A 12,600-nucleotide genomic window follows, 5' to 3' on the forward strand; every position below is an offset into this window, starting at 1 on the left:
GTCTTTGGTTGAGATATAAATAAGGGGCGAGACATCCTCGTTCTTTTCGGCATACTCTCATGGGATCGGAGGACCCGGTTTAACGTTTTACTAGAAAGACGGAGGCACCAACAGTGCAGCACTACCTCATTACTGCACTGGGGCGTCTGCCTGGATTATCTGCTCAAGTCTCTGGAGTGGTGCTTGACTTTGCTGCCGCTGAGCCACGGCTGACAACTAGACTCAGTTCATTTGGCTGGAGAGAAATGACGGAGATAAAGGGAAAAATTACAATGGAGTAAACTTTCAATTTGTCACCCAACAGAAAAGCGGGCATCGTAATCGGCCGCCTGTTATAGAAACAGTCCGATTTATGTTGCCATCGATTTCATAAGCATTGAAAATCAGGCCTGTCTAAAATGGAATGGGTCGTGGTCAGTTGTTAATCACTCTGGGTCTATTTAAACCGGGAGTGCTCACATTCCCGGATCATTCTGTTTCTGTTTAAAATGGCAGAGCTCACAGTCCCGATTAATTCCGTATTTTTTAAAGTAGAACGGTTTCAGCTTTCATGACCGAGGTGTTGAGTTTAACTAAATGCGGCGGGGCTCAGGCCGGGATTTGAACCCGGGACGTCTCGCATTTTAAGCCACGGAAATTCCCTAAGCGAGAATCATACTCCTAGACCAACGAACGACCGATGCTCTGCTTCAAGTTGCATTGTGATTCCCTGCGCTGGTGCAAACCCAGCTCGCAGAAGTCCTGTTCATTCAATTAAAATGTTTAACTTTTCCTCAATCCGCTTCTTTTTGCGAGCAGTTTCCTTGAATCTGCTCACAATTCTCCCCATAAAAAGACAACCAGCAGTATCAGCGGCTGCGTGGCCTAATGGATAAGGCGTCTGACTTCGGTTATGAGTTATTCAGTCATCAGGAGATTGCAGGTTCGAATCCTGCCGCAGTCGTTTAATTAACTGGGCGACAATTTTTCTGTTCCGAATCTGGCTTCAAACCGACCATTTTTGACAGTCCCTCAACTGAAGCAGTGGAAGGCCTTTTGCTTACATTAAGCTGATTGTACATTTTCAACATTGTTGATCTGGGTGCACGGGCAGGATAAGCGGTGAAGTGGACTTTCTTTCAGGGTATTTCTGCTTAGATGCAAAAAGCAGGAAATGAAATGGCTGAGAGCAGTATATGGTTGAGTCGAGGTGGCCGAAAGATTAAGGCGATAGACAGTTAATCTATTGTCGATCTGTACGCGAGGGTTCAGCTCCCATCCTCGTCGTTATTACGTTTGATACTGGTACACTTTCCGAGCATTTAACTGAATCTTGTCTAAAATAAGTTTTCAAATGCAATTTCGTCGGAGGCGCTCTGGTGCTCCTGGTCTGTGCCCCATGCATTACTCATATCTTGTTAAAATTAAAAGAGACCACTGCAATTCTTCAACTTCTTGAATGAAGTTGGAGCAGTGATCGCGATTCGGAGATTGTCGAACTCCTCCTTTCTTCTGCTGAGATTGTCACCGAATTAAAGAGTAGCGGGACCAGAGCCAAATGATTATGGAGCAGAAACATAAATTTCTCCTTTAGGAGGCAATGTAATTTCAAAAATATTTATCAACCTTAATGACGAGATTTTCTGCTTTAGTGTCTTTGGTTGAGATATAAATAATGGGCGAGACATCCTCGTTCTTTTCGGCATACTCTCATGGGATCCGAGGGCCCGGTTTAACGTCTTACTAGAAAGACGGAGGCACCAACAGTGCAGCACTACGTCATTACTGCACTGGAGTGTCAGCCTGGATTATGTGCTCAAGTCTCTGGAGTGGTGCTTGACTTTGCTGCCGCTGAGCCACGGCTGACACCTAGACTCAGTTCATTTGGCTGGAGAGAAATGACGGAGATAAAGGGAAAATTACAATGGAGTAAACTTTCAATTTGTCACCCAACAGAAAAGCGGGCATCGTAATCGGCCGCCTGTTATAGAAACAGTCCGATATATGTTGCCATCGATTTCATAAGCATTGAAAATCAGGCCTGTCTATAATGGAATGGGTCGTGGTCAGTTGTTAATCACTCTGGGTCTGTTTAAAAAGAGAGTGCTCACAGTCCCGGATCATTCTGTTTCTGTTTGAAATGGCAGAGCTCACAGTCCCGGATCATTCCGTTTTTTTTAAAGGAGAACGATTTCAGTTTTCATGACCGAGGTGTTGAAGTCAACTAAATGTGGCGGGGCTCGTCCGGGATTTGAACCCCGGACCTCTCGCAATTTAAGCCATGGAAATTCCCTAAGCGAGAATCATACCCCTAGACCAACGAGCCGCCGATGTTATGTTTTAAGTTGCATTGTGATTCCCTGCGCTGGTGCAAACCCAGCTCGCAGAAGTCCTGTTCATTCAGTTAAAATGTTTAACTTTTCCTCAATCCGCTTCTTTTTGCGAGCAGTTTCCTTGAATCTGCTCACAATTCTCCCCATAAAAAGAAGCTCAGCAGCATCTGCGGCTGCGTGGCCTAATGGGTAAGGCGTCTGAATTCGGTTAGCGAGTTTTTCAGTTATCAGAAGATTGCAGGTTCGAGTCCTGCCGCAGTTGTTTAATTAACTGGGCGACACTTTTTCTGTTCCGAATCTGGCTTCAAACCGAACATTTTTGACAGTCCCTCAACTGAAGCAGTGGAAGGCCTTTTGCTTACATTAAGCTGATTGTACATTTTCAACATTGTTGATCTGGGTGCACGGGCAGGATAAGCGGTGAAGTGGACTTTCTTTCAGGGTATTTCTGCTTAGATGCAAAAAGCAGGAAATGGAATGGCTGAGAGCAGTATATGGTTGAGTCGAGGTGGCCGAAAGGTTAAGGCGATAGACTGTTAATCTATTGCCGATCTGTACGCGAGGGTTCAGCTCCCATTCTCGTCATTATTACGTTTGATACTGGTACAATTTCCGAGCATTTATCTGAATCTTGCCTAAAATAAGCTTTCAAATGCAATTTCGTCAGAGTCGCTCTGGTGCTCCTGGTCTGTGCCCCATGCATTACTCATATCTTGTTAAAATTAAAAGAGACCACTGCAATTCTTCAACTTCTTGAATGAAGTTGGAGCAGTGATCGCGATTCGGAGATTGTCGAACTCCTCCTTTCTTCTGCTGAGATTGTCACCGAATGAAAGAGTAGCGGGACCAGAGGCAAATGATTAGGGAGCAGAAACATAAATTTCTCCTTTAGGAGGCAATGTAATTTCAAAAATATTTATCAACCTTAATGACGAGATTTTCTGTTTTAGTGTCTTTGGTTGAGATATAAATAAGGGGCGAGACATCCTCGTTCTTTTCGGCATACTCTCATGGGATCGGAGGACCCGGTTTAACGTTTTACTAGAAAGACGGAGGCACCAACAGTGCAGCACTACCTCATTACTGCACTGGGGTGTCTGCCTGGATTATCTGCTCAAGTCTCTGGAGTGGTGCTTGACTTTGCTGCCGCTGAGCCACGGCTGACAACTAGACTCAGTTCATTTGGCTGGAGAGAAATGACGGAGATAAAGGGAAAAATTACAATGGAGTAAACTTTCAATTTGTCACCCAACAGAAAAGCGGGCATCGTAATCGGCCGCCTGTTATAGAAACAGTCCGATTTATGTTGCCATCGATTTCATAAGCATTGAAAATCAGGCCTGTCTAAAATGGAATGGGTCGTGGTCAGTTGTTAATCACTCTGGGTCTATTTAAACCGGGAGTGCTCACATTCCCGGATCATTCTGTTTCTGTTTAACATGGTAGAGCTCACAGTCCCGATTAATTCCGTATTTTTTAAAGTAGAACGGTTTCAGCTTTCATGACCGAGGTGTTGAGTTTAACTAAATGCGGCGGGGCTCAGGCCGGGATTTGAACCCGGGACGTCTCGCATTTTAAGCCACGGAAATTCCCTAAGCGAGAGTCATACCCCTAGACCAACGAACGACCGATGCTCTGCTTCAAGTTGCATTGTGATTCCCTGCGCTGGTGCAAACCCAGCTCGCAGAAGTCCTGTTCATTCAGTTAAAATGTTTAACTTTTCCTCAATCCGCTTCTTTTTGCGAGCAGTTTCCTTGAATCTGCTCACAATTCTCCCCATAAAAAGACACCCAGCAGTATCAGCGGCTGCGTGGCCTAATGGATAAGGCGTCTGAATTCGGTTATGAGTTATTCAGTCATCAGAAGATTGCAGGTTCGAATCCTGCCGCAGTCGTTTAATTAACTGGGCGACACTTTTTCTGTTCCGAATCTGGCTTCAAACCGACCATTTTTGACAGTCCCTCAACTGAAGCAGTGGAAGGCCTTTTGCTTACATTAAGCTGATTGTACATTTTCAACATTGTTGATCTGGGTGCACGGGCAGGATAAGCGGTGAAGTGGACTTTCTTTCAGGGTATTTCTGCTTAGATGCAAAAAGCAGGAAATGAAATGGCTGAGAGCAGTATATGGTTGAGTCGAGGTGGCCGAAAGATTAAGGCGATAGACAGTTAATCTATTGCCGATCTGTACGCGAGGGTTCAGCTCCCATCCTCGTCGTTATTACGTTTGATACTGGTGCACTTTCCGAGCATTTAACTGAATCTTGTCTAAAATAAGTTTTCAAATGCAATTTCGTCGGAGGCGCTCTGGTGCTCCTGGTCTGTGCCCCATGCATTACTCATATCTTGTTAAAATTAAAAGAGACCACTGCAATTCTTCAACTTCTTGAATGAAGTTGGAGCAGTGATCGCGATTCGGAGATTGTCGAACTCCTCCTTTCTTCTGCTGAGATTGTCACCGAATCAAAGAGTAGCGGGACCAGAGGCAAATGATTAGGGAGCAGAAACATAAATTTCTCCTTTAGGAGGCAATGTAATTTCAAAAATATTTATCAACCTTAATGACGAGATTTTCTGTTTTAGTGTCTTTGGTTGAGATATAAATAAGGGGCGAGACATCCTCGTTCTTTTCGGCATACTCTCATGGGATCGGAGGACCCTGTTTAACGTCTTACTAGAAAGACGGAGGCACCAACAGTGCAGCACTACCTCATTACTGCACTGGGGTGTCTGCCTGGATTATCTGCTCAAGTCTCTGGAGTGGTGCTTGACTTTGCTGCCGCTGAGCCACGGCTGACACCTAGACTCAGTTCATTTAGCTGGAGAGAAATGACGGAGATAAAGGGAAAAATTACAATGGAGTAAACTTTCAATTTGTCACCCAACAGAAAAGCGGGCATCGTAATCGGCCGCCTGTTATAGAAACAGTCCGATTTATGTTGCCATCGATTTCATAAGCATTGAAAATCAGGCCTGTCTATAATGGAAAGGGTCGTGGTCAGTTGTTAATCACTCTGGGTCTATTTAAACCGGGAGTGCTCACATTCCCGGATCATTCTGTTTCTGTTTAAAATGGCAGAGCTCACAGTCCCGATTAATTCCGTATTTTTTAAAGTAGAACGGTTTCAGCATTCATGACCGAGGTGTTGAGTTTAACTAAATGCGGCGGGGCTCAGTCCGGGATTTGAACCCGGGACCTCTCGCAATTTAAGCCATGAAAAATTCCCTAAGCGAGAATCATACCCCTAGACCAACGAGCCGCCGATGTTATGTTTTAAGTTGCATTGCGATTCCCTGCGCTGGTGCAAACCCAGCTCGCAGAAGTCCTGTTCATTCAGTTAAAATGTTTAACTTTTCCTCAATCCGCTTCTATTTGCGAGCAGTTTCCTTGAATCTGCTCACAATTCTCCCCATAAAAAGAAACTCAGCAGCATCTGCGGCTGCGTGGCCTAATGGGTAAGGCGTCTGAATTCGGTTAGCGAGTTTTTCAGTTATCAGAAGATTGCCGGTTCGAGTCCTGCTGCGGTCGTTTAATTAACTGGGCGACACTTCTTCTGTTCCGAATCTGGCTTCAAACCGACAATTTTTGACAGTCCCTCAACTGAAGCAGTGGAAGGCCTTTTGCTTACATTAAGCTGATTGTACATTTTCAACATTGTAGATCTGGGTGCACGGGCAGGATAAGCGGTGAAGTGGACTTTCTTTCAGGGTATTTCTGCTTCGATGCAAAAAGCAGGAAATGGAATGGCTGAGAGCAGTATATGGTTGAGTCGAGGTGGCCGAAAGATTAAGGCGATAGACAGTTAATCTATTGCCGATCTGTACGCGAGGGTTCAGCTCCCATCCTCGTCGTTATTACGTTTGATACTGGTGCACTTTCCGAGCATTTAACTGAATCTTGTCTAAAATAAGTTTTCAAATGCAATTTCGTCGGAGGCGCTCTGGTGCTCCTGGTCTGTGCCCCATGCATTACTCATATCTTGTTAAAATTAAAAGAGACCACTGCAATTCTTCAACTTCTTGAATGAAGTTGGAGCAGTGATCGCGATTCGGAGATTGTCGAACTCCTCCTTTCTTCTGCTGAGATTGTCACCGAATTAAAGAGTAGCGGGACCAGAGCCAAATGATGAGGGAGCAGAAACATAAATTTCTCCTTTAGGAGGCAATGTCATTTCAAAAATATTTATCAACCTTAATGACGAGATTTTCTGCTTTAGTGTCTTTGGTTGAGATATAAATAATGGGCGAGACATCCTCGTTCTTTTCGGCATACTCTCATGGGATCCGAGGGCCCGGTTTAACGTCTTACTAGAAAGACGGAGGCACCAACAGTGCAGCACTACGTCATTACTGCACTGGAGTGTCAGCCTGGATTATGTGCTCAAGTCTCTGGAGTGGTGCTTGACTTTGCTGCCGCTGAGCCACGGCTGACACCTAGACTCAGTTCATTTGGCTGGAGAGAAATGACGGAGATAAAGGGAAAATTACAATGGAGTAAACTTTCAATTTGTCACCCAACAGAAAAGCGGGCATCGTAATCGGCCGCCTGTTATCGAAACAGTCCGATATATGTTGCCATCGATTTCATAAGCATTGAAAATCAGGCCTGTCTATAATGGAATGGGTCGTGGTCAGTTGTTAATCACTCTGGGTCTGTTTAAAAAGAGAGTGCTCACAGTCCCGGATCATTCTGTTTCTGTTTGAAATGGCAGAGCTCACAGTCCCGGATCATTCCGGTTTTTTTAAAGGAGAACGATTTCAGTTTTCATGACCGAGGTGTTGAAGTCAACTAAATGTGGCGGGGCTCGTCCGGGATTTGAACCCGGGACCTCTCGCAATTTAAGCCATGGAAATTCCCTAAGCGAGAATCATACCCCTAGACCAACGAGCCGCCGATGTTATGTTTTAAGTTGCATTGTGATTCCCTGCGCTGGTGCAAACCCAGCTCGCAGAAGTCCTGTTCATTCAGTTAAAATGTTTAACTTTTCCTCAATCCGCTTCTTTTTGCGAGCAGTTTCCTTGAATCTGCTCACAATTCTCCCCATAAAAAGAAGCTAAGCAGCATCTGCGGCTGCGTGGCCTAATGGGTAAGGCGTCTGAATTCGGTTAGCGAGTTTTTCAGTTATCAGAAGATTGCAGGTTCGAGTCCTGCTGCGGTCGTTTAATTTAACTGGGCGACACTTCTTCTGTTCCGAATCTGGCTTCAAACCGACAATTTTTGACAGTCCCTCAACTGAAGCAGTGGAAGGCCTTTTGCTTACATTAAGCTGATTGTACATTTTCAACATTGTAGATCTGGGTGCACGGGCAGGATAAGCGGTGAAGTGGACTTTCTTTCAGGGTATTTCTGCTTAGATGCAAAAAGCAGGAAATGGAATGGCTGAGAGCAGTATATGGTTGAGTCGAGGTGGCCGAAAGGTTAAGGCGATAGACTGTTAATCTATTGCCGATCTGTACGCGAGGGTTCAGCTCCCATTCTCGTCATTATTACGTTTGATACTGGTACAATTTCCGAGCATTTAACTGAATCTTGCCTAAAATAAGCTTTCAAATGCAATTTCGTCAGAGTCGCTCTGGTGCTCCTGGTCTGTGCCCCATGCATTACTCATATCTTGTTAAAATTAAAAGAGACCACTGCAATTCTTCAACTTCTTGAATGAAGTTGGAGCAGTGATCGCGATTCGGAGATTGTCGAACTCCTCCTTTCTTCTGCTGAGATTGTCACCGAATGAAAGAGTAGCGGGACCAGAGGCAAATGATTAGGGAGCAGAAACATAAATTTCTCCTTTAGGAGGCAATGTAATTTCAAAAATATTTATCAACCTTAATGACGAGATTTTCTGCTTTAGTGTCTTTGGTTGAGATATAAATAAGGGGCGAGACATCCTCGTTCTTTTCGGCATACTCTCATGGGATCGGAGGACCCGGTTTAACGTTTTACTAGAAAGACGGAGGCACCAACAGTGCAGCACTACCTCATTACTGCACTGGGGCGTCTGCCTGGATTATCTGCTCAAGTCTCTGGAGTGGTGCTTGACTTTGCTGCCGCTGAGCCACGGCTGACAACTAGACTCAGTTCATTTGGCTGGAGAGAAATGACGGAGATAAAGGGAAAAATTACAATGGAGTAAACTTTCAATTTGTCACCCAACAGAAAAGCGGGCATCGTAATCGGCCGCCTGTTATAGAAACAGTCCGATTTATGTTGCCATCGATTTCATAAGCATTGAAAATCAGGCCTGTCTAAAATGGAATGGGTCGTGGTCAGTTGTTAATCACTCTGGGTCTATTTAAACCGGGAGTGCTCACATTCCCGGATCATTCTGTTTCTGTTTAAAATGGCAGAGCTCACAGTCCCGATTAATTCCGTATTTTTTAAAGTAGAACGGTTTCAGCTTTCATGACCGAGGTGTTGAGTTTAACTAAATGCGGCGGGGCTCAGGCCGGGATTTGAACCCGGGACGTCTCGCATTTTAAGCCACGGAAATTCCCTAAGCGAGAATCATACTCCTAGACCAACGAACGACCGATGCTCTGCTTCAAGTTGCATTGTGATTCCCTGCGCTGGTGCAAACCCAGCTCGCAGAAGTCCTGTTCATTCAATTAAAATGTTTAACTTTTCCTCAATCCGCTTCTTTTTGCGAGCAGTTTCCTTGAATCTGCTCACAATTCTCCCCATAAAAAGACAACCAGCAGTATCAGCGGCTGCGTGGCCTAATGGATAAGGCGTCTGACTTCGGTTATGAGTTATTCAGTCATCAGGAGATTGCAGGTTCGAATACTGCCGCAGTCGTTTAATTAACTGCGCGACAATTTTTCTGTTCCGAATCTGGCTTCAAACCGACCATTTTTGACAGTCCCTCAACTGAAGCAGTGGAAGGCCTTTTGCTTACATTAAGCTGATTGTACATTTTCAACATTGTTGATCTGGGTGCACGGGCAGGATAAGCGGTGAAGTGGACTTTCTTTCAGGGTATTTCTGCTTAGATGCAAAAAGCAGGAAATGAAATGGCTGAGAGCAGTATATGGTTGAGTCGAGGTGGCCGAAAGATTAAGGCGATAGACAGTTAATCTATTGTCGATCTGTACGCGAGGGTTCAGCTCCCATCCTCGTCGTTATTACGTTTGATACTGGTACACTTTCCGAGCATTTAACTGAATCTTGTCTAAAATAAGTTTTCAAATGCAATTTCGTCGGAGGCGCTCTGGTGCTCCTGGTCTGTGCCCCATGCATTACTCATATCTTGTTAAAATTAAAAGAGACCACTGCAATTCTTCAACTTCTTGAATGAAGTTGGAGCAGTGATCGCGATTCGGAGATTGTCGAACTCCTCCTTTCTTCTGCTGAGATTGTCACCGAATTAAAGAGTAGCGGGACCAGAGCCAAATGATTATGGAGCAGAAACATAAATTTCTCCTTTAGGAGGCAATGTAATTTCAAAAATATTTATCAACCTTAATGACGAGATTTTCTGCTTTAGTGTCTTTGGTTGAGATATAAATAATGGGCGAGACATCCTCGTTCTTTTCGGCATACTCTCATGGGATCCGAGGGCCCGGTTTAACGTCTTACTAGAAAGACGGAGGCACCAACAGTGCAGCACTACGTCATTACTGCACTGGAGTGTCAGCCTGGATTATGTGCTCAAGTCTCTGGAGTGGTGCTTGACTTTGCTGCCGCTGAGCCACGGCTGACACCTAGACTCAGTTCATTTGGCTGGAGAGAAATGACGGAGATAAAGGGAAATTTACAATGGAGTAAACTTTCAATTTGTCACCCAACAGAAAAGCGGGCATCGTAATCGGCCGCCTGTTATAGAAACAGTCCGATTTATGTTGCCATCGATTTCATAAGCATTGAAAATCAGGCCTGTCTATAATGGAATGGGTCGTGGTCAGTTGTTAATCACTCTGGGTCTGTTTAAAAAGAGAGTGCTCACAGTCCCGGATCATTCTGTTTCTGTTTGAAATGGCAGAGCTCACAGTCCCGGATCATTCCGTTTTTTTTAAAGGAGAACGATTTCAGTTTTCATGACCGAGGTGTTGAAGTCAACTAAATGTGGCGGGGCTCGTCCGGGATTTGAACCCCGGACCTCTCGCAATTTAAGCCATGGAAATTCCCTAAGCGAGAATCATACCCCTAGACCAACGAGCCGCCGATGTTATGTTTTAAGTTGCATTGTGATTCCCTGCGCTGGTGCAAACCCAGCTCGCAGAAGTCCTGTTCATTCAGTTAAAATGTTTAACTTTTCCTCAATCCGCTTCTTTTTGCGAGCAGTTTCCTTGAATCTGCTCACAATTCTCCCCATAAAAAGAAGCTCAGCAGCATCTGCGGCTGCGTGGCCTAATGGGTAAGGCGTCTGAATTCGGTTAGCGAGTTTTTCAGTTATCAGAAGATTGCAGGTTCGAGTCCTGCCGCAGTTGTTTAATTAACTGGGCGACACTTTTTCTGTTCCGAATCTGGCTTCAAACCGAACATTTTTGACAGTCCCTCAACTGAAGCAGTGGAAGGCCTTTTGCTTACATTAAGCTGATTGTACATTTTCAACATTGTTGATCTGGGTGCACGGGCAGGATAAGCGGTGAAGTGGACTTTCTTTCAGGGTATTTCTGCTTAGATGCAAAAAGCAGGAAATGGAATGGCTGAGAGCAGTATATGGTTGAGTCGAGGTGGCCGAAAGGTTAAGGCGATAGACTGTTAATCTATTGCCGATCTGTACGCGAGGGTTCAGCTCCCATTCTCGTCATTATTACGTTTGATACTGGTACAATTTCCGAGCATTTATCTGAATCTTGCCTAAAATAAGCTTTCAAATGCAATTTCGTCAGAGTCGCTCTGGTGCTCCTGGTCTGTGCCCCATGCATTACTCATATCTTGTTAAAATTAAAAGAGACCACTGCAATTCTTCAACTTCTTGAATGAAGTTGGAGCAGTGATCGCGATTCGGAGATTGTCGAACTCCTCCTTTCTTCTGCTGAGATTGTCACCGAATGAAAGAGTAGCGGGACCAGAGGCAAATGATTAGGGAGCAGAAACATAAATTTCTCCTTTAGGAGGCAATGTAATTTCAAAAATATTTATCAACCTTAATGACGAGATTTTCTGTTTTAGTGTCTTTGGTTGAGATATAAATAAGGGGCGAGACATCCTCGTTCTTTTCGGCATACTCTCATGGGATCGGAGGACCCGGTTTAACGTTTTACTAGAAAGACGGAGGCACCAACAGTGCAGCACTACCTCATTACTGCACTGGGGTGTCTGCCTGGATTATCTGCTCAAGTCTCTGGAGTGGTGCTTGACTTTGCTGCCGCTGAGCCACGGCTGACAACTAGACTCAGTTCATTTGGCTGGAGAGAAATGACGGAGATAAAGGGAAAAATTACAATGGAGTAAACTTTCAATTTGTCACCCAACAGAAAAGCGGGCATCGTAATCGGCCGCCTGTTATAGAAACAGTCCGATTTATGTTGCCATCGATTTCATAAGCATTGAAAATCAGGCCTGTCTAAAATGGAATGGGTCGTGGTCAGTTGTTAATCACTCTGGGTCTATTTAAACCGGGAGTGCTCACATTCCCGGATCATTCTGTTTCTGTTTAACATGGTAGAGCTCACAGTCCCGATTAATTCCGTATTTTTTAAAGTAGAACGGTTTCAGCTTTCATGACCGAGGTGTTGAGTTTAACTAAATGCGGCGGGGCTCAGGCCGGGATTTGAACCCGGGACGTCTCGCATTTTAAGCCACGGAAATTCCCTAAGCGAGAGTCATACCCCTAGACCAACGAACGACCGATGCTCTGCTTCAAGTTGCATTGTGATTCCCTGCGCTGGTGCAAACCCAGCTCGCAGAAGTCCTGTTCATTCAGTTAAAATGTTTAACTTTTCCTCAATCCGCTTCTTTTTGCGAGCAGTTTCCTTGAATCTGCTCACAATTCTCCCCATAAAAAGACACCCAGCAGTATCAGCGGCTGCGTGGCCTAATGGATAAGGCGTCTGAATTCGGTTATGAGTTATTCAGTCATCAGAAGATTGCAGGTTCGAATCCTGCCGCAGTCGTTTAATTAACTGGGCGACACTTTTTCTGTTCCGAATCTGGCTTCAAACCGACCATTTTTGACAGTCCCTCAACTGAAGCAGTGGAAGGCCTTTTGCTTACATTAAGCTGATTGTACATTTTCAACATTGTTGATCTGGGTGCACGGGCAGGATAAGCGGTGAAGTGGACTTTCTTTCAGGGTATTTCTGCTTAGATGCAAAAAGCAGGAAATGAAATGGCTGAGAGCAGTATA

General features: G+C 44.8%; 3 non-coding genes across 3 annotated transcripts; 1 reads left to right on the plus strand and 2 right to left on the minus strand.

Moving 5' to 3' along the window:
• Nucleotides 1-853: 853 nt before the first annotated feature.
• trnar-ucg (transfer RNA arginine (anticodon UCG)) lies at nt 854-943 on the plus strand. Its single transcript is given in 2 exon segments — nt 854-890; nt 908-943. It is a non-coding gene; the product is annotated as a tRNA-Arg (tRNA).
• Nucleotides 944-5,479: 4,536 nt separating this feature from the next.
• Nucleotides 5,480-5,571, minus strand: trnap-agg (transfer RNA proline (anticodon AGG)). Its single transcript is given in 2 exon segments — nt 5,480-5,516; nt 5,536-5,571. It is a non-coding gene; the product is annotated as a tRNA-Pro (tRNA).
• A 1,541-nt stretch (nt 5,572-7,112) lies between these two features.
• trnap-agg (transfer RNA proline (anticodon AGG)) lies at nt 7,113-7,202 on the minus strand. Its single transcript is given in 2 exon segments — nt 7,113-7,148; nt 7,167-7,202. It is a non-coding gene; the product is annotated as a tRNA-Pro (tRNA).
• Nucleotides 7,203-12,600: the final 5,398 nt, after the last annotated feature.

This window comes from Somniosus microcephalus, unplaced genomic scaffold (genome assembly GCF_052327205.1).
Source record: "Somniosus microcephalus isolate GS21.2 unplaced genomic scaffold, FLI_Smic_1.0 unresolved_chr1, whole genome shotgun sequence".
In the NCBI taxonomy this organism is placed as follows: Eukaryota; Metazoa; Chordata; class Chondrichthyes; order Squaliformes; family Somniosidae; genus Somniosus; species Somniosus microcephalus.